The 18,577-nt window shown below is 45.4% G+C and overlaps 1 long non-coding RNA gene across 1 annotated transcript; it reads left to right on the plus strand.

Annotated features, from left to right (window-relative positions):
• Window positions 1-649: 649 nt before the first annotated feature.
• LOC110595232 lies at window positions 650-17,937 on the plus strand. The gene is made up of 3 exons (XR_002481686.1): window positions 650-734; window positions 17,114-17,312; window positions 17,773-17,937. It is a non-coding gene; the product is annotated as an uncharacterized LOC110595232 (long non-coding RNA).
• The last annotated feature ends 640 nt before the right edge of the window (window positions 17,938-18,577 follow it).

The raw sequence follows: 18,577 nt of genomic DNA on the forward strand, positions 1-18,577 counted from the left end.
ATGACATAATTGTGTGCCCGCGAGATGCTTGGGGTCATTGCTCTGGGGGCCAGGTGTCATTCTGTAGGACTGGGGAGACAGATGGCGTTGGTTTCAGGATGTATTTGCCAAAGAGCTTGAAATTTTCTTCTGTTGTTGTGTGTCCTGTGAGGTGCATTTCCTCCAAAATGTACAGAGAGAAAAATAATTTAGACCCCAACTGATCGGGTTCCCATTGACCTGTGTTTTAGGCTCTGTGCTGAGAGGCCAGCTACCTAACGTCGTGTCTGACTTCAACTGACTTTTGTGTGGCTGCACGGGGGCCAGAGTTCAAGTGCAGCTTTCTTCGCCTCCGTGCCTTCCTAGGTCATTGTGCTCTGCGTTTCTGAGACTCAGTGAATGTGTGTGAAGGTCAGCTGGAGTGCAGAGGAGAATTAATATTAAAATGCACTTAATGAGTAAGCTGTCAGGGGACTCCTTGAGACACCGTGAGTGACAGAAACCTTCCCCTCACATCCAGAGCTCTGCACAGATGGACTGCTGGGTAATGCAGCCTCAGACAGTATCCCCTGATGGGCTTTAGGAATTATGTCTGGTCCAGCCCTGCTGCACTGATGTCATCACTCTTGAGTGACAGGCCCCTTTTTTCACAGAATACAGCCCCTCCCTGGGAACGAGGGAGCAGAAGTGGCCATCTACATCTACCGGTGTAACAGTTGGAGAATAAAAATAAAACTACAGACTGGGCCGAGAAGGTACTGCACACACTAACCCAGCGTCCCTGGCAGTCTGAGCGGACGGTGGGGTTTTGGTCTTTACTTTGAATTGCCATGATTATTTAATGTTTAAACCTGTGAACTGTTATGAGGCTGTAAGATTTTGAATTCACTGGCCTTCGAAGGCTCTGCCTCGGGGCATAAACACAGGAAGATTAAACATTCATTAAAGTATCTACGCAGGAGAGAATAAACAAGGTAAAGAAGCAGAAGCACAGCTGGCCTCCCCAGCGGGTACGCCGCTTTAGAAAGAGAGGCCTTGTGCTCATGTAGGAGGCGGATGTCATGAGGCTTCACCAGACCCAAGGGCATGGGTGTTTCTCAGGAAGGCCTCCGACCTTTGACTCCTCGAAGAAAAACGTGAGAAGCTCGTGGGATGACGGGCCAACCCTCCACAGGCCCTCATGGTGTGGCCAAAAGGAAACACGGCCATGCTCAAGCTACGTGTTGTACCGTCCTCGAGTTTCTTGCCAAACCCAGGGAGGTCTCCAAACCTGACTGACACCTCTCCTCCCTGCAAATTCTAATTCAGTGCATCTGGTGTGGGCCTAGAAATCTGCATTTTATTTTTTATTTCCTTTTGTTATAGAGATGTGGGGCACAAGTCATGATCGGCTGCACAAGTCCGCTTCGAGCGGGTGGAGTTTGGGCCTCCAGCTGGGCCGCGCTTCCCCTGGTTTGGGACTGGGTCCCCCTCGTGTTGTGGCACGTCCCTCCACGCCCAGTGTCCTGTGACCCCTGATTCCTCTCTTGAGCTCATGTGATTAATGTGCTCAGTGGCTGATGCATTCAGTTCTTTGTTTCTGTGATCGATCACTAGGTGTGATGGGCTTCAACTCCATCCGACTTGCTGCGAAGTCCATGATTTTGCCCTTCCTTATGACTGTGTGCTACCCCGTCGTGTACATGTACCACACAGAAATCTGTACTTAAGAGTCTGTCATGCATGACCAGCTTTGACAACGACGGGTCAAGATCGCTGGTTTTAATTAAAATGAGGATGGGGGAGAAGGAGGGAGGGAAAGGCAGAGAAAGAGGACGATGAGCCTTGGATGCCTTTGTTCAGATGGGGTCGTCTGAGGGACCGGGGTATGTGAATCAGTTCCGAGCAGAGCTGAGGCAGCTGAACTGGAGGTGGAGTTGAGAAGTCTCTTGAGTTCCCGGGGCCGCGAGAGGGAAGACCCTGTCGAGCAAACCAGACTTAGCCCTTGCCACTGACCTTGGTCACCCGCTGCCTCTTCCCTGCCCGCACTGCTGTCTGTCCCTTATGTCTGCTGTCCATGTGCTGGTCTGGCCCCTTCAGCCCTCCGTCTGGATTCTGCTGTCTGTTCTCTGTCTTCACGCAGGGGCTCCCAAGTTAGCCTTCCCCAGAACACCATTTCGGAACCTCTGCTTTCCATGGGGGGCCCAGCCAGCAGGGTCTCCCCACTGGGCATGTCCCAGCCTGGTGGACAGGACTGGACACACCAGGTGGGTCTGAATTGGGCTGTAAGCTCATTTCAGCACAAGGTGTACCTTTGTGAAATGGCATGGTGGTTTTGAGAGAGCACTGACCTTGAAGTCTGATAGATTTTCTGCGGGTTCTTCTCAGCGCACAGCTCCTCTCCCATCTTTCCATTTGCTGAGGTCAAACTCCTAGGAGTCGTCGTTTGACTTTTGTCTGTTATTCACATCCACATTTAAATCGTGAACCCTGTAAATGACATCGAGAGGCCACCTGCTCTCCCCACCTCCGTTGTTAACACCCAGGTCTGAGCCACCATGGTGGGGGGCCTGGAAGGTGACTGCCATCTCCTAGTTGCTCTAGCAGCTTCTTCCCTTGTTCTTGAGTCTCTCCGAGCATGGTGTCCTGATAAGGCTTTAAACACGACTCAGGTAGCGTCTCTTTTGTCTCTCAGAGTCAAAGCCAAAGGCTTTATGGGCTCCCCAGAACCCCCCACAGTGTGGCATCTGCATCCACATCTCTTACCCATCTCGGACTTCTCGTCCCTTGATTGCAGAGCGTCCTCTTTGCACCGGGTAGCCACTCTGGCGAGGCAATAAGAGGCCAGTGAGGCTGCTTTTGCAGACGGGTCTAGACAGCCTGTCCTGCAGCTTGGAACGAATATCTGGAGGGCTGAGTGTTGCTGCGTGAGGGTTTCTCCTGCCCATCCTAGTTTCTTAGTGCGGTCCGTGAGAATGATTTCATAGGAGTTTCTGTTCTTTGTAGAGCGTCGATTATCTTTCTGCTTGTAGTTCACCCTACTGCACTTCAAGTAAGAGAGAGAGAGAGAGAGAGAGAGAGAGAGAGAGAGAGAGAAGGGGAGAGAGTGTATGTGTGAGGGGGGTATACTCTGGTCTTTTGCAATTATTTTCATTTTAGTACTCAGGTGAATTGCTGATTAAAAGTGAACTTTTTTATGGCCACGTAAATTGGGGATGATTTTGGCTTAAAAGGATAACTTTGATTTTGGTTTAAAAGGATGAAAACCAAGGTATTTCTGGAAATTAATAAGCAAGGTTGACACTCCACATAAACAGGGGACAGGACACTTGACGTATCGGGTGATGCTTCGGTCTGGCGTGGCGCTTGCAGAGTGTGCAGTTCGAGCTATCGGTCTCTGTTTGAATGGGGGTGCTGTAAGGCCCTCGTGCCTCTGGCCTCCACTTTCTCTCTGCGGCTTCTCTTCTGGCCAGGCGTGCTCCTGCCCCTGGGTCCGCTGCCTTGTTTCCTCTGCCTGAAAGATTTTTGCAGAATTCGGGCTCTCTGTGGTTCCCTCACTCTGCTTCAAGTCTGGCCAATTTTGCCCAGTTAGAGTCAGTTCCAGCCCAGGGTGTATAAAAATGGAACTCCTTGGATAACTCACTTCCTGGGGTCCCTCACCCTGCTTTGCTTTTCTTCACTGCACATTCCATCATCTGACATTCTACTTATTTATTTTGTCAACTGATTATTCAGAGAGTGCTAACAAACATGGGGATCCAAAGTCTGCGAGCACAGGGCCTTTGTTATGACAATGCGGATCCATACAGTAGGAGGTCAGCAAGCACTCGTCAAACTGATGTATTCTTAGTAAATCTGGCTTTTATTTTATTTTATTTTATTTTTGAGTTGGAGTCTCACTCTGTCGCCCAGACTGGGGTGCAGTGGCTGCCCCCGGCCACCGCAGCTCGACCTGCTGGGCTCCGGAGATCCTTCCGCCTCAGCCTTCCGAGTAGCTGGAATTACAGGCATGCGCTACCATGCCTGGCTGATTTTTTGGTTTTATTGTAGAGATGAGGTCTCACTGCCCAGGCAGGTCTCGAACCCGCGGGCTCAGGCCATCCTCTCACCTCAGCCTCCCAAAGGCGCGGGATGACAGGCTGAGCCACCGAGCCCGGCTTTTTATTTTATTTTAAAGATGTGGGATACAATTCAGAATTAGGTGTACAAGTGGTCATCGTACAGGTAAAGTTTGGGCCTCCCTTTGGTCCCCACTTCATCTGGTTTGAGATCAGGTACCCTCATTGATGCGATGTGGGTCCCCCCAGCCCCCCAGGCAGTTTCTGGCGACCGTCAATCCCTTTCTTATGGTATTGTGGTAAGTGCTCAGGGTCTTATGAGTGAGAACATGTGGTACTTAGTTATTTGTTCGTGTGTTAAATCACTATTATAGACTCCAAATCCATCCACGTTGCTGCGAAGTCCAAAATTTTTTCCTTTTTTATGACTGTGTAATATTCCATGGTGTATGTGTACCACATTTTTTTTCCAGTCCAGTTTTTATGAGCAACATGGTTGGTTCCATGTTTTTGCTATTGTGAATAATGCTGCAATAAACATGCATGCACAGGTATCTTTTTTGTAGAATGATTTAAGTTCCTCTGGGTGTACTCCCAGAAGGGAGATTGCTGGGTCATATGGAAGGTCAATTTCTAGTTTTAGGAATCACCAGACCGTTTTCCATAGAGCTTGAACTAGTTTGCATTCCTACCAGCAGTGTAGACATGTTCCCTTTTCTCCTCATCCTTGAAATCTGACTTTTAGCTTCAGCTTTGTCACTCCTTAATTGTGTGACACTCAGCAAGTTACTTCTCAGAGGCCAAGTTTCCCCAATTTAAAGATAAGGATAACTGTGACTTCATGGTGTTGTTTTGCAAAACAGAACTAATTCTTAAGTTCCCCAACTGAAGAGTCAGATCAGGTGTGCATTAAAAACATAATGGTTATTACTACTACTGTTGTTGTGAGTATTGGTGGAGCTTTGATTTAAGACTTAACTCATTCAGAGTTTGGGTGGACTATCAGTGGAAGTGGAACCAGGAACTGGCTCAAACCCTGTGTGACTTTTCTAGAAGAAAAGTTTGGATTTCTTCTATTTTACATTTCCTCAAGGAGCATGAGCTACCTGTTAGTGACTCTTGGGTTTTTGCTTGAATGATCTTTGAATAAATAAGGACTTCCAGGGCATAAATTTTCTCATTGTTCTTATGCAAGTTATTAAAATTAAATATAACTACAGATTGGAGAGTATTTTTTCAATTACACAGAGTTTGTGGAGAGTCATTCTTTGTCTACTTACACTTAATCAGCATGCAGTATGTTATGTGCTTTTACTGTCCATGTGTTAAGAAGGTAATACTCATGTTATAGCTATTTTTATGTTAGCCAAAAAAAAGTGGCAAAGTGCTCACTTTTGTGAAGAGCATGCATGCAAGTCGCTTGTTTATTAACCAGGTTTGGCAGCAACACACTTATAAAGCTAATGATTGCTGTCTATTAATATTGTAAATTTAATTCGAATATTATAAACGTCTGTTCTTCTAAGACTGAATGTTAAGATTAGAATTTAGAATTTGGTACAAGTATGTATAAATTATTTCAACAGAAAAAATGAATGCAAATCAGAGACCAGCTGGAGGCAGATTTGCATGATTATTTTAATGCTGTGACAGGACAGAATACTCAGAAATTCGAATTAGAGTGCGTCTTTCTTATACCTGCAAGGGTCACCGAATCTCTTTTATGATGTGGCAAGTACCCCCTGTGCTATCAGCAAACCCCGTTGACAGAAATGTGAGCATCTAGTTATAAAATGTGCCCTGTCTATTTGTTTTCTCTGCACCCTGGGTTCGGAGACCGAAATGAAATAAGCATTTTCACTCTCATGAGCTACACTTAGCATTGACATTATTGGTGTTAGAAATCACTCCACAGTTTTTCAAGAGGTAAATTGTGCCATCTGATTACCAGCAATCATTTGTCCAGTCTGTACCCAAATGCAGAGTGTCCTCTTTGTACTGGGTAGCCACTCTTAGGAGGAAATAAAAGAGGGACAGCAAGGCCGTTTTTTTGCAGATGGGCCTAGACAGTCTGTTCTGCAGCGTGGAATGAATATCTGGAGGACTGGGTGTTGCTGCATGAGGGTTTCTCCTGCACATCCTAGTTTCTTAGTGCTGACGCTGGAAACGACTTCAGAGGAGTTTCTGTTCTTTGTAGAGCGTTGATTATCTCTCTGCTTTCAGTTCATCCTACTGCACTTCAAGTGAGTGTGTGTTTGGTATATGCTGGTCTTTTGCAATTATTTTCATTTTAGTTGCTCAAGTGAATTGCTGATTAAAAATAAACTTTCATGGTCACATAAATTGGGGATGATTTTGGTTTAAAAGGATAACTAACCAGGTATATCTGAAAATTAATAAGCAAGGCTGTCATTCTGCATAAACAAAGGGATTTTTTTTTAGTAGCAGAGCACTTGATATATTGGGCGATGCTTCAGTCTGGTGTGGTATTTGAAGAGCATAAAGTTTGTAACATAGATTTTCATTTTAATGGGAGTGCTGTAATACCCTCATAATTTCTTTTTTACTTCTCATTAGTTTTTACAACCCATGAATTACCTAAAACAACTTTAGTCATTTGAGTTTTGACTTGCCACTTATTTTACTATGTGCAAAATTGTCGTTTGAGAAGTGGAATCTGTATTTATGGTATTGGTGTCTAAAGCTAGACATCAGGTTATCACAGAATTTGCCGACGCTGCCATGTAGATAGAATGGGGATCTGCTTGGGATTCTGTTCAATATATGATTATGGAGAGGACTAGAGAGGAATAACAATGATGTGGGAGGTGCTGTAAGTCTTGGGGTCATATAATGAACATTTAGGAGACTTTTCTGTATACTAGTTTAGTCCCAGTATTTGTAGACTCATCTAGAGAAGAGACTCCAGTTCATTGGTTCACTGATATAATACCATATTATTATTTACTTAAGAAAATGGTCTACACCAGAGAACTCCAAGCCTGCATATCCTCTTTGTTTGTGGTTATTTCCATACTAAATTTCAGAAATGGTTCTTTTTTTTTTTCCTGTGTGGGTGAAGACTCATAATGACTACATATGTCCTTCACATATATCGTGCATGTTATGTGCGTTATTGAAGATATGTGTTTCATATGTTTTAGTGGATAGAGACAAGCAGTGTCTATATGTATGCATGCAGAAATGTGTCACAGCAACAGGGATACGTCCTAAAAAATCAGTTGTGAGGCTACTTTCGTCCTCGTGGGAACATCATAGAGTGTACTTACATGCACAAGAGTGGTATAGCCTACAACATGCACAGGCTCTGTGCTATAGTTAGTCTACTAATCCTAGGCTCCAAACAGCATGTTACCGTAATACACACTGTAAGTAGTTGTAACACAGTGGTAAGTGTTGGTGTATCTAAGCATATCTGAACATATTAATAGGAAAGGTGCAGTAAAATATGGTATTATAATATTGTGGAAATACTGTTGTACTTGCAGTCTGCCATTGATCAAGATGTCATTATGTAGCATGTGATAGTATGTATGTCATTGAATATGTCATATATATGTTATTGAAACCTAATTCATTGTAGTATATGCACATATACGTCAATACTTGTCCTGCCTCTGCATTCATGTAAAGTTATGCCTGCTGGTATGTATATTAGTCGCTCTTATTTCTTCTTGCCTCTTCTCTCTCCTCTCTCTACCTTGAGCCCATGCGAGTGACCCACTTTAATAACTACTTATATATTCTTCCATAATTTTCTTCCTTTAGTCCGCTTCTAATTATTAACTGTGTTATTGATCACCAGAAGCATCTCAACAGGGATATTTCTTTGAGAGAGTCAGTTCTGCTTTATGATATGTAAGTCAGCTTATCCACATCACCACAACTGAGTTAAGAAGTATATGGGCAGCCCAGAGGGTTCTAGCGCTTCAGAATTTGCCAAGGACTAAAGCTGGCAAGAAAGAGCTGAGCATGACTCTTTGAGAGTGGTCCCTGGGAGCAAACCCCCTAAAGGGAACCTCCCATAGAAACTGATGCAGTTCAGCCTTAGGCTCAGCTTCTGGGCTCACTTTGGGAAGGGTTCTGGGCCAGATCAGGGGTGCTTTGTCGCACAAAGTGGATTTTGTTGGCCTGCCTTAGTGGGGGCCGGGGTCTTCTTTAGAGGTGGGTAACAGAGGGGGAGGGTTCTTTTGTATCACATGGGCTTATTCTGAGTTAAAAGTTGTACGGGTGAGGGTTTGTCTACTTTTCTGCTCACACGGTTCAGCCATGTGGACATGTGGGCTTCTGTTTCTGATGAGAAACAGTCATGACCATGATCATGAGAGCAGCAGGTATCACTTCCTGGCCACCAAGGGCCTTCCTCCATGCTAATTTCTTTAAAGGCAGCGCCTCTTTTAAGCCTCGTCAAAACCCCGTGAACGCCACACTACACTCTTCATTGTACAGATGAGGAAACTGAGGAATGGTGAGGTCAAGTAACTTGCGCCAGGTTACCATGCTAGCCAGTGCTGGAGCTGAGACTCGAATCTAGGACGGCAGAACTTCCTACCCCAAGGCGTGTTAATCTGTGCTACTTGACTTTTTTTGGTTCAGTTCAAGAATGCCTTATCGTGGGGCTGTAGGCCCTGGGGCCAGCACTGAGGAATCGGAGATGGCCCAGACCCGGGCCCAGCCTGGAGAAGCTTGCGAGTGAGTGGAACAGACAGACATGTACACCATTTTCTTTTTATTTTATTTGTTTGATTGTTTATAGAGACGAGGTTTTGCTATGTTGCCCAGGCTGGTCTCGAACTCCTGGGCTCAACCAGTCCTCCCGCCTTGGCCTCCTAAAGTGCTGGGATGACAGCATGAGCTTCCGTGCCTGGTGTCACATACACTGTTTTAATGTAACAACTAACCGAGTCACTAGAGCATAAGCTCCGGGAGGGGAGGCCTTTTCTTTGTCTTGTTCTTAAAACAGTGCCCGGAACATGATAGACACTTCATAAATATTTGCAAAATGCCATGTATGAGCGTGTCATGGAGGGAAGAGGCTTTTCTTTTTCCGTGGCATTCGTCTGTGCTGCTCTCACCTTGTACCCTGATCCTGGCTCCTGACCCCTCTGTGGCTTGGCCCATGAGCTCCCGGCATGCCTTGCTGCCCTTAGCATACATTCTACAGATACACACTTCATGGGGCACGTACTGTATTCCAGGCGTTGTGCCGGGGACACAGAGATGGACAGGCCAGACGTGGCCCCGCCCCGTGGAGGAATACAGCTGGTCCTCCATGTCTGTGAGTTCTACATCTATGGATTTAACCAACTGTAGATCAAACATATTTGGGGGAAACATCACACCTGTTCTAAACACGTACAGACATTTTCTTCTTCTTATTATTCCTGAAACAATACATTTACATTGGATTATGTGTTATAAGTAATCCAGAGATGATTTAAAGTCTACAGGAGGAGGTGGGCAGTTACATGCAAGTACTTACTACACCTGGTATATCCGGGACTCGTGCATCCAGGGTTCTTGGTATCTCTGGAGGTCTTGGAGCCAACCTCCCACGGAGACCAGGAGGCGACTGAACTCTTAGGCTCAGTTCTCCTTCCGGCATTCTGAATTCAACTTAGCTTCTCACTCACACACCTGATGCCCTGCTACCCACTGCCCCATGTCATCCGCAGGATTTGTTCTTGAGTGTGTGATTGGCAGTGAGGGCCCATACGCCCCTCCTGTGGCTTGACCAGACGCTACACCCTAGATTTTCTTCATAAACATGTCTTGCCGTGGGCTCTAATACAAAATGTACTTCTTTGTTCATATGGAATGTCCCTGATGGAAAGAAGCAGACAGTCAAAATAAAGCCATTGGCCACTGAGAAGACATGAGGTGATTGTCTGGACATAGACTGTTCCCTGATACCTGGCTTCTTCCTGCCCCGCCCTCAGGGAACAGCTTCTGGCTTAGGTTGGTCTCCGTAGGATATGCATATTCCCAGAAATGAGTCACAGGGTGCAGGCGATGGGGCAGAGATGAGAACCCTGTGAGTGGCCCCCTTACTCACTGTGATTGTAACCGCCGGGTAGCAAGTTGAGTGATGAACTTGGTTGACTCCACAACTGCTTGCTGTCCTGTCCCAAAGCACAGATTCTTTCATCATCGTCCGGCCACCATCGGTGCCTCTTGAGAGTTCTAATAAACCAGGGTCTTTCCCTGCTGGACCTCTGGGAGCGTTCTTTGGAACAGGTAAACATTACATGCAGGTCCTCTCAGATTTGGGGTTGCTGGTGACAGAAGAGAAAGGACATTAGCTTGTACGAGCCCCTTCTGCATGTCAGGTGGTGGTCTGGGCTTTGCCTCCTTCATGCAATTCTCACAGTAATCCTGTGTCTTCGCTGTTTTTCTAGATGAGACCCAGTGAAGGTCGTGGGATGTCCAAGCTCAGAGAGCTAGGGAGTGGTGGGGCTGGGGTAAGGAGTGCGGGCTGGCTTTCCCGCAAACCTGCTTATCTGGGAGCGGGGTGCACTCTCAGGCCACAGGAAAGGACCCAGGCGCGTGGGAGACTGAGCTGCCTGGTGGTGCCTTTGCATACCTACGCCCTGGACGTCGTTCATGCAACTCATTACCGTGGTTGTCTGCTTTCTGCCACGTCACAAAGGTCCCTTCTCATGTTCCTCTGTAGATTTATGAGCTTTGCACGGCACCTCCGCTCTGGCAGTCTTTAGAGTTCCCTGAGGATTCTTGCAGAGATCACAATTACTTAGGCTCTAAATTACCCTTGTCCAGTTTTAAGCAGATGAGCAGTATTTTCGCCTTCTCAACAATGATTCCTGAGGCTACTGCTGCAATAATCTCACATTTAGTTTCCAAGGAAACTGCGTCTTCATCCCTCCCTCCTGCCCTCTCCTACTTCCTAAAGCGTGAGTCTTTAAAAAAACTCAGAATGTGCCATTTCAACCTCTTGCTGTTGTTAAAGTTCTGGTTCCGGCGTCCGTGGCTAGGAAATTACAGTTTTCCCTCTGATCTTCTTCTTAATGTTTGGGATGTTTTTCTGCAGAGTCGCTGTGCATTCTAAATGGCATTGAAATAAATTACCGCCTTTGTTATGACACACAATAGGCGAATGCCTTCTGCTTCAGAGCCACCACGGCTTCTTTAACCAAAATACCTTGCTTGTTTTCCATTCTGTGGTTCTATAATTGCTTACTTGATATTCCATCGTGAGGCCTGGAATGGAGTAAAAGTTAAGCTGTGATATGTATGCATATTTTACTCTAGGAATGTATGTGCATGCCAGTTCACTGACTGGACAGGCACAATACATGTGTTCCGTCCAGATGAATTAATTACCACATTCAGCATCACTTTCTTGTAGATTATACTACTGGTGACCAAACAGTCTCTTTGGCTAGCTGGATTCAGGCAGCCATGTTTGCTACAAATGGCAACGAAGTATTTACTTACTTGGAGGTACTCTGGAGCACTTGGCAATCCTGCTGGAAGGCAGGAGAGATAGGGTAGCCACACAGGGTCCAAGGATGTCAACAGGCAAATCCCTGCTTAGGCATTTGAGCTCTGGGAGAAGGGGGGAGAAAAACAACTCAGAATTTGTTTATGAAAAATTGTTTGTTCCTTTTTTTTTTTTTTTTTTGAGTTGGAGTCTCACTCTTGCTGCCCAGGGGATGGAGTGTTGTGGCATGCTCACGGCCACTGCAGCCTCAACCTGCTGGGCTCAGGTGATGCTTGGGCTCAGGCGATCCTTCCACCTTAGCCTTCCAAGCAGCTGGAACTACAGATGCATGCCACTACACCCGGCTTGATTTTGTGATTTATTGTAGAGACGAAGTCTCACCAAGTGGCCCAGGTTGGTTTTGAACCCCCGCGCTCAGGCAGTCTTCTCACCTTGGCCTCCCAAAGGGCTGGGATTATAGGCTGAGCCACTGCATCTGGCCTGTATGTTTATTCTTACATATTTAAACTCCAGTCACCTTCAGCATAGTCTTTGTTTGATGCCGTACATTTATTGAGACTCTTTTTGAACTTGCCAATTTTGACACCTTTTAGTGCTTCTGCCCTTTTTTGTTTCACTTCTGCTACCTTGGCAAAACTTTTCCCTTTGAGAGATCAGAAGCCTGCAAAGAGTAAATTCAACAGTAACAACAACAACAAGAGTCTAGAGTTAAAAATTTTTGACATTAAAAGAATTTTTTAACATATTAGAAGACCAGTAAGGGGTTGTTATGTTCATTTAATATTTATACTCCCATCCCAGAAGCTCATTTAAAAGTTGATATTGGTTCTGGTAGTGAAAACGGTGGAAGTGAAGCCAGAGTGTAGAAACTTCTCAAAATGTGGTCTGCAGACCTGCAGCATTGTTATCTCCTGGGAGCTTGTTAGAAATTCAGAATCTCTGGCCCCGCACCATCTTACTGAATCAGAACCTGCATTTTACAGTGATCTTCAGATGATCCATTTGTACATTGGGGTGGAGAACACTCGTGTGGACTGCCCTTTCGGGAAGCTCGGCCCTGAAGAAGCTGTGCTGAGTGAGGGAAGGTCCTACCTGGAGAGGAGCATGGGATCAGGACACTGGCCTGTCTTCGGAAAATCTGGACCCGACTCGAACACGTGTATACTTGTAAAGAAGGAGGTGTTTGAAATAAGCCGGATACAGAAAGACAAATGCCACACACTCTCACTCATATGTAGAATCTGAAAAAAAGAAAGGGTTGCTCTTATAAAAGCAGAAAGTAGAACAGTGGTTACCGGGACTCTGGAGGGAAGAGGAGAGGTAGGGAGAGGTTGCTCAGTGGGTACAGTCACAGTTAGATAGGAGGCATGGTAGAAGTCGCCTATGAATGTCTGTCGGTCTATCCTCTTTCCATTACCTGTCATCGATGGATCAGCTCCCTATCACCTACCTGCCTACCCACCTGTCTGTCACCCATCTACCTACTGTCATCTATGGATCAGCTCCCTATCACCTACCTGCCTACCTACCTGCCTACCCGTCTGTCTGTCACCTACCTGCCTGCCTGTCATCTCTTATCTGTCACCAACCTGGTGCTCTGTTGCCCAGGAGAGTGACAATGGTTAACTGTGTGACACCGTACATGGCCACATAGCTAGAAGACAGGCTTTGGAAAGTCCTTACCACCTAGCAATGGTAGACACATCAGGGTCGGTCTTGCTGGATACGCTGATTTGATCGTCATACAACATATATATCAGAATGTCACCTTGTGCCCCATAAATGTGTGCAATTACAAAGTGTTAATTAAAAACAAATTTAAAGCAATAGATGGAGGAGAAAAGAGAGAAGAGGTAGCTGGAGGCCCTGGGGAGCTGGTGGGTCTGAGCTACAGGCATTGCAGGGCGGCCAGAGTAAACCGGATAAAGGACACCTGCGTCTGTCATCTGTTAATATCTATCCACCTATCTATCTAATCATCTATCACCCACCTACCATCTACCTATAGCCCAGCTAGCTATCTAAAGTCTGTTATCTGCCTCTGTATCTACGTGTCTGTCACCTACCTACAGCCTTCCTGTCAACGGTCTTCTACCTGTCTGTCATCTATGTGTCAGCTATATCCCTACCTAGCATCTACCTGTCATCTGTCTTCTGCTTGCCTATCATCTATCACCTATCTGTTGCCTGTCACCTACCTAATCTTTTTATCTATATTGACCTATCATCTATCTGTATGTATCTACCTGTGTCTGTCTGTCTATCTGTCTGTCTCATCTATCAATCATCCATCTATATATTTATCTATCTCTCATCTGTTTCTCATCTATCTGTATCTTTATCATCTGTCGATCATCCGTTCTCTCTGTCATCACTTTTGTTCTTTTGAGATGGGAGGGAAGGAAGAGAGGGTGGAATGGCATATACACAGCTTGTGTGTTGGAAGCTGAGAGATTGAGAGCAGTAAAACACGGGGGCTCTTTTCCCTGACACTGGAGGGGAGGGAGGTCATTTTCCCTGACACTGGAGTGTGAAGGGTGGACCTGGTCTTGGGCCAAAGTACAGAGACCGGTGGAAAAACACACTGACGAGGGAAAAGAGGAGACAAGAGTAAGGGAGCCTGAGTTGCTCTTGCTTTGGTTACCCTCTTGGACGGTCCAGAATGCCTTTGTGCTCTCTGGAATGGAAGGGGTACCCACGTCTACAGATGGTAAATTCCAGCTCTGAGCATCATCTAATTAAAGAGACAAATACAGCGCTAACACAGAGTGTGGGGCTGTTTGGACTGTATCAGTACCTTATTTCCAGGAAGGCAGAGCTGCTTTTGTGTCCGAACTAATTTCCTTTAAAACTCGTTATCCTCACATGAGAGGTGGGGAGTCTTGGCCTGGGGACCACAGCTTCTGCCTGGCGTCAGGGACTGAGGTGGGCGCCAGGCTCTGCGGCTCCAGCTGGGGGTTTCTCCCACTGGCTGTGTGCATTTCATGATTTGCCGGGAGCCTGCACGCTCCTCGACGTGGAAAGAGAGTTTCTGAAGAGTCCTGCTCTCGCAGAACTTCGGTGGGAATGCCGGAGGAGGAGGTGAAGAGAGCCATCCTTGAATATTTCACCCTCTCCACACGCAGCCTGGGAGCCCCTGCACTGTCTCTGCCCACGGGAAGGCTCAGCAGCTTCTCTTCCTTCTGTGGGCTCCTCCTTGCGGGGTCTGTGTTTTGCTAAGAGGATGCTTTGTTTCTGAGGACAGGTGGTTGAAATACACTGCTTCCACTGGCATATCCACAGCTATGTACTTCTCAGCCCCGTGAATCATTTTTCAAAGCTTTCATGGCTCTTGCTCTTTGATCAGGATAAATCACTTAACAGTGAGACCAGAGTCTCCTTTCATAGACTCCCCTGTGTCCTTGTTCTCACCTACTGGTCTTTCCTTCTCTGAAGGTTCTGACCTTATGAATTAAATTCTTTCTGCTTGTAACATTCGTCAGGCGGATTGGGAAACTGGGGACTTTTGTTTATTGATCCTTTTATCTTCTGCTTTTTTGCCTGGAAAGGTCATTTTTCAGTTTCCTCAGAAGGTAATTCTACTTCTCTTAGTAATTCTCCACAAACACTAAGCTTAGACATTCATATAGAAGCCAGAATAAACATTAAGTTTGGAAGTGGCTTATAAAAAACGAGAAACAAGCTTCTGAGTATAACTTGAATTAGGTAGAAAACATATCTAATAATGAAAGAAGCAGTCCTTCCACCCTGTGTGGGGTCCACAAGGGAAGCTGCGTTTTGTGGAGTCTTGATGTGGAAGGCGTCATAAAGGCCACATTCTCAAAAATGCCTTCCTTAATGTGTAACCCCTTTTCCAGTCTATGTTAGGGCTTCCCCCCCAAAAAGTTTATTTCTCTATTTTTAAGTGACAAAAAATTGTATATGTCTATTATGTACAACATGTCTTGAAGCATGAACACGTTGTGGAATAACTAAATTGAGCTAATTAATGTATGTGCTAACTCACATCAGGTCTCTCTTTTTAGCATTTTTTATTTTCTCCACAACATTGAACACAACTAGAGTTTTATATTTTTTGAATAATTACTGGTTTAAACTCTTCCCTCCTGCCACCCCAGACTATAAGCCGCATGATGGCAGGAGCCTTGGTAACTGTAGTAGACACTAAATAAATATTTGTTGGGTTAATAAGAAGAAGAACAGAGAATATTTCTTGTGCTCACTGTGTACCAGGAACTGTGCTCAAGGTGTTCCTCATCTTACTGATTGTCTTAGTCTGCACAAATTGCCATCACAAAACGCATAGACTGGGTGGCTTAAACCAGCGGTCCCCAAGCTTTTTGGCATCAGGGACTGATTACGTGGAAGACAGTTTTTCCACAGACTGGGTGATGGGGAGGTGCCGTCAAACCTCACTGCTAATGTTAGTTTGTATTGGCAGCTGCTCCTAGCACTGGCATCACTGCCTGGGCTCCACCTCAGATCATCAGGCATTAGATTCTCATAAGGAGCACGCAACCTAGGCCTCTCACATGTGCAGTTCACAATAGAGTCTGTGCTCCTATGAGAATCTAATGCTGCCACGGATCTGGCAGAAGGCGGGGCTCTGCTTACCCTGAAACGCACTTCCTGTTGCGCTGCCTGGTTCCTAACAGGCCACAGACCAGTGCCGGTTTGCGGTCTGGGGGTTGGCTTCAACAACAGAAATGCACTTTTGCACAGCTCTGGAGATTAGAAGTCCAAGATCAAGGGTCCAGTGATTTGATTTCTAGTGAGGGCTCTCTTCCTTGCACCTTCTTGCTATGTTCTCACGCGGTAGAGCGAGAACGAGCTCCTTGGTGTTTCTTCTTATCAGAACCATAATCCCACGGGATCAGGGCTCTACACTTGTGACCTCTTTGACCTTGACTACTTCCGTACTCCCAATACAGCTTCACTGGAGATGAGGACTTCAGCATGGGGATTTTGGGGACACGCATTCATCCATCCATAACACCCCCCCCCCCCCCCCGGCAGTCCTAATGAAGTAGGCATTGCTGTTATCTCTGTTTTACAAATGAGGATCCCAAGACTTAGAGCAAGGGGCCTTTTCAAGGTCATACCAGTAAGTGAACAAGCTGGGTCGCGGTCACAAGTCCTTTTACTCAAACCTGGGCTTATAAAGGTACAAAGACCTGAATATGCTACATGTAGCTACAGAGTCGAGAAGTGATTAGAGTTGGTTGAGTGCCAGCCGGAGAAGACTTTTGGAAGCAATGTGAGATGCAGACCAGAAGCTTGGGGGACTATATGCAAAGAGGAGAGTTTATAGGCTAAGACAGTAGTTTTCAAACCTCATATCCTAGGACCCCTTTATGCTCTTAAAAAAAGTATTGAGAGTCTCAAAAAGCTTGTTTATGTGAGTTATATCTATTGATATTTATAGAGTATTAGAAATTAAAACTGGAAAGATTTTAAAATATGTATTAATTCATTTAAAAGTAATGGAAATAAATTCATTATGTGGTAACATGCATAATAGCTATTTGTGCTAAATAATTATATTTTCCAAAATAAAATGTTAGCACGAAAGATAAAACATTTCTACACACCTCTCTACTGTGTGCCTTAATAGGAGACATAGATATGGGTTCTCCTGTCTGCTTCTGCATTCCCTCTGTCCCAGTACGCTGCGCTGGTTGAAGCCGATGAAGAAAATTCCGCCTCTCACAGATGTGTAGTTGAGAAAAGGAGGCACTGAATAGCCTTTTCGGGTAATTGCGGACATTCTGCTGTGATACGACAGCAGCGCTCCAGCTGGTCGTTTCCTAAAGGTTAGTTGCAATGTGAGATCTGAAACTGAATCAGTGACCTTTTCATATTCTGTTACTTCGAAATCCGTTGGTCTAGCCTGCTCTTTGAATGGATTTTATAACATATTGCCTTGGTCATTTGAAAATATTGGTTCACTGAGTTAATATGGATCCTTCAAATGTTGACACCTTTCATGATACAGTATCCAGAAATCACATTTCTTAATATCGCCACTCAAATATTTCATCAGAAAAGGCTTTGTGTAGTGGGGAGTTAAGCTCATGGTAGCAGATACAAGTTTTGTAAAATCCTAATTTTCACTTGATAACCAGGCTTTTATCATGGGCATCAATGACTATGAGTCGTTTTCCTTGAAGTGATAAGATGACTCACTGGTTTTCAATATCTCATTCATTTTCAAGAAAACGTCTGCCAACTTCCCAAGTCTAAGTAACTTTACTTTGTGCGTTTTCCTTTCAGGTAAAAATTATGTACAATGAAAGAAAAGCAATTAGCTGAGTTTGCAACTCAAACAATGGCACGCGTGCTTCTCTTTGTGACCACTGCTGTATTGACGTATGTAATAGCAGTGTTCCATGCATTTTTCCCATCTCGTCACACAGAATATTAAAAAGATGTGTACTCAAGGTGTAATAAAATGAATAATTCTTACTCCTCTGTCAAGAGTGTTCTTAATCGAAATGAGTGTTTGTTTTTTCGGGGGTACACGGCTGTGGGGGACACATAGCCCCATGCGGCCTTTGAAGCCACTGCCCGCATAACTGTGGTGGCCTTAGCACTTCCCCTGCTGTGGCTTTGCTACATTTGGTACAAGTGTCAACACAGTGGAAAAGGCAAATACACCTTGGTACTATTAGAGAAACAATTTTGGCCTTGTGGTTTCCCACCAGAGTTTTGGGGCGCCCCTCCACTCCCCTTCCCCACCACCCTGTTCATTCCCCAGTACAGACAGACTGCACTCTGAGGGTGGCCGGGCTCAAGAAACCATGCCGTGGGGGTGAGGGAGGTCAGGGACAGGCATGCACTTGGTTTGACTTTGAAGTTCAAGAATTCAGGAGTCTGAAGGGAGGACAGGGAAGCCATGAATTGAGGCTGGTCAGGAGGAGAAAGACGTCTTCAAGGAGCTCCAAAGCTCATGAGCTCTGATTCTGTGGTGATTTCAAGGAAAACCAGGAGTTTCTGTAATTTTTTGAACCAAAGTGACACTGTCCATGTGTTCCCTCGTCTGTAAAGCGGGACTGTAGTAGTTGTATTCATTGTGCAT

This window comes from Carlito syrichta, unplaced genomic scaffold, assembly GCF_000164805.1.
Source record: "Carlito syrichta isolate Samal-C Ts95f unplaced genomic scaffold, Tarsius_syrichta-2.0.1 Scaffold288154, whole genome shotgun sequence".
NCBI classification, from domain to species: Eukaryota; Metazoa; Chordata; class Mammalia; order Primates; family Tarsiidae; genus Carlito; species Carlito syrichta.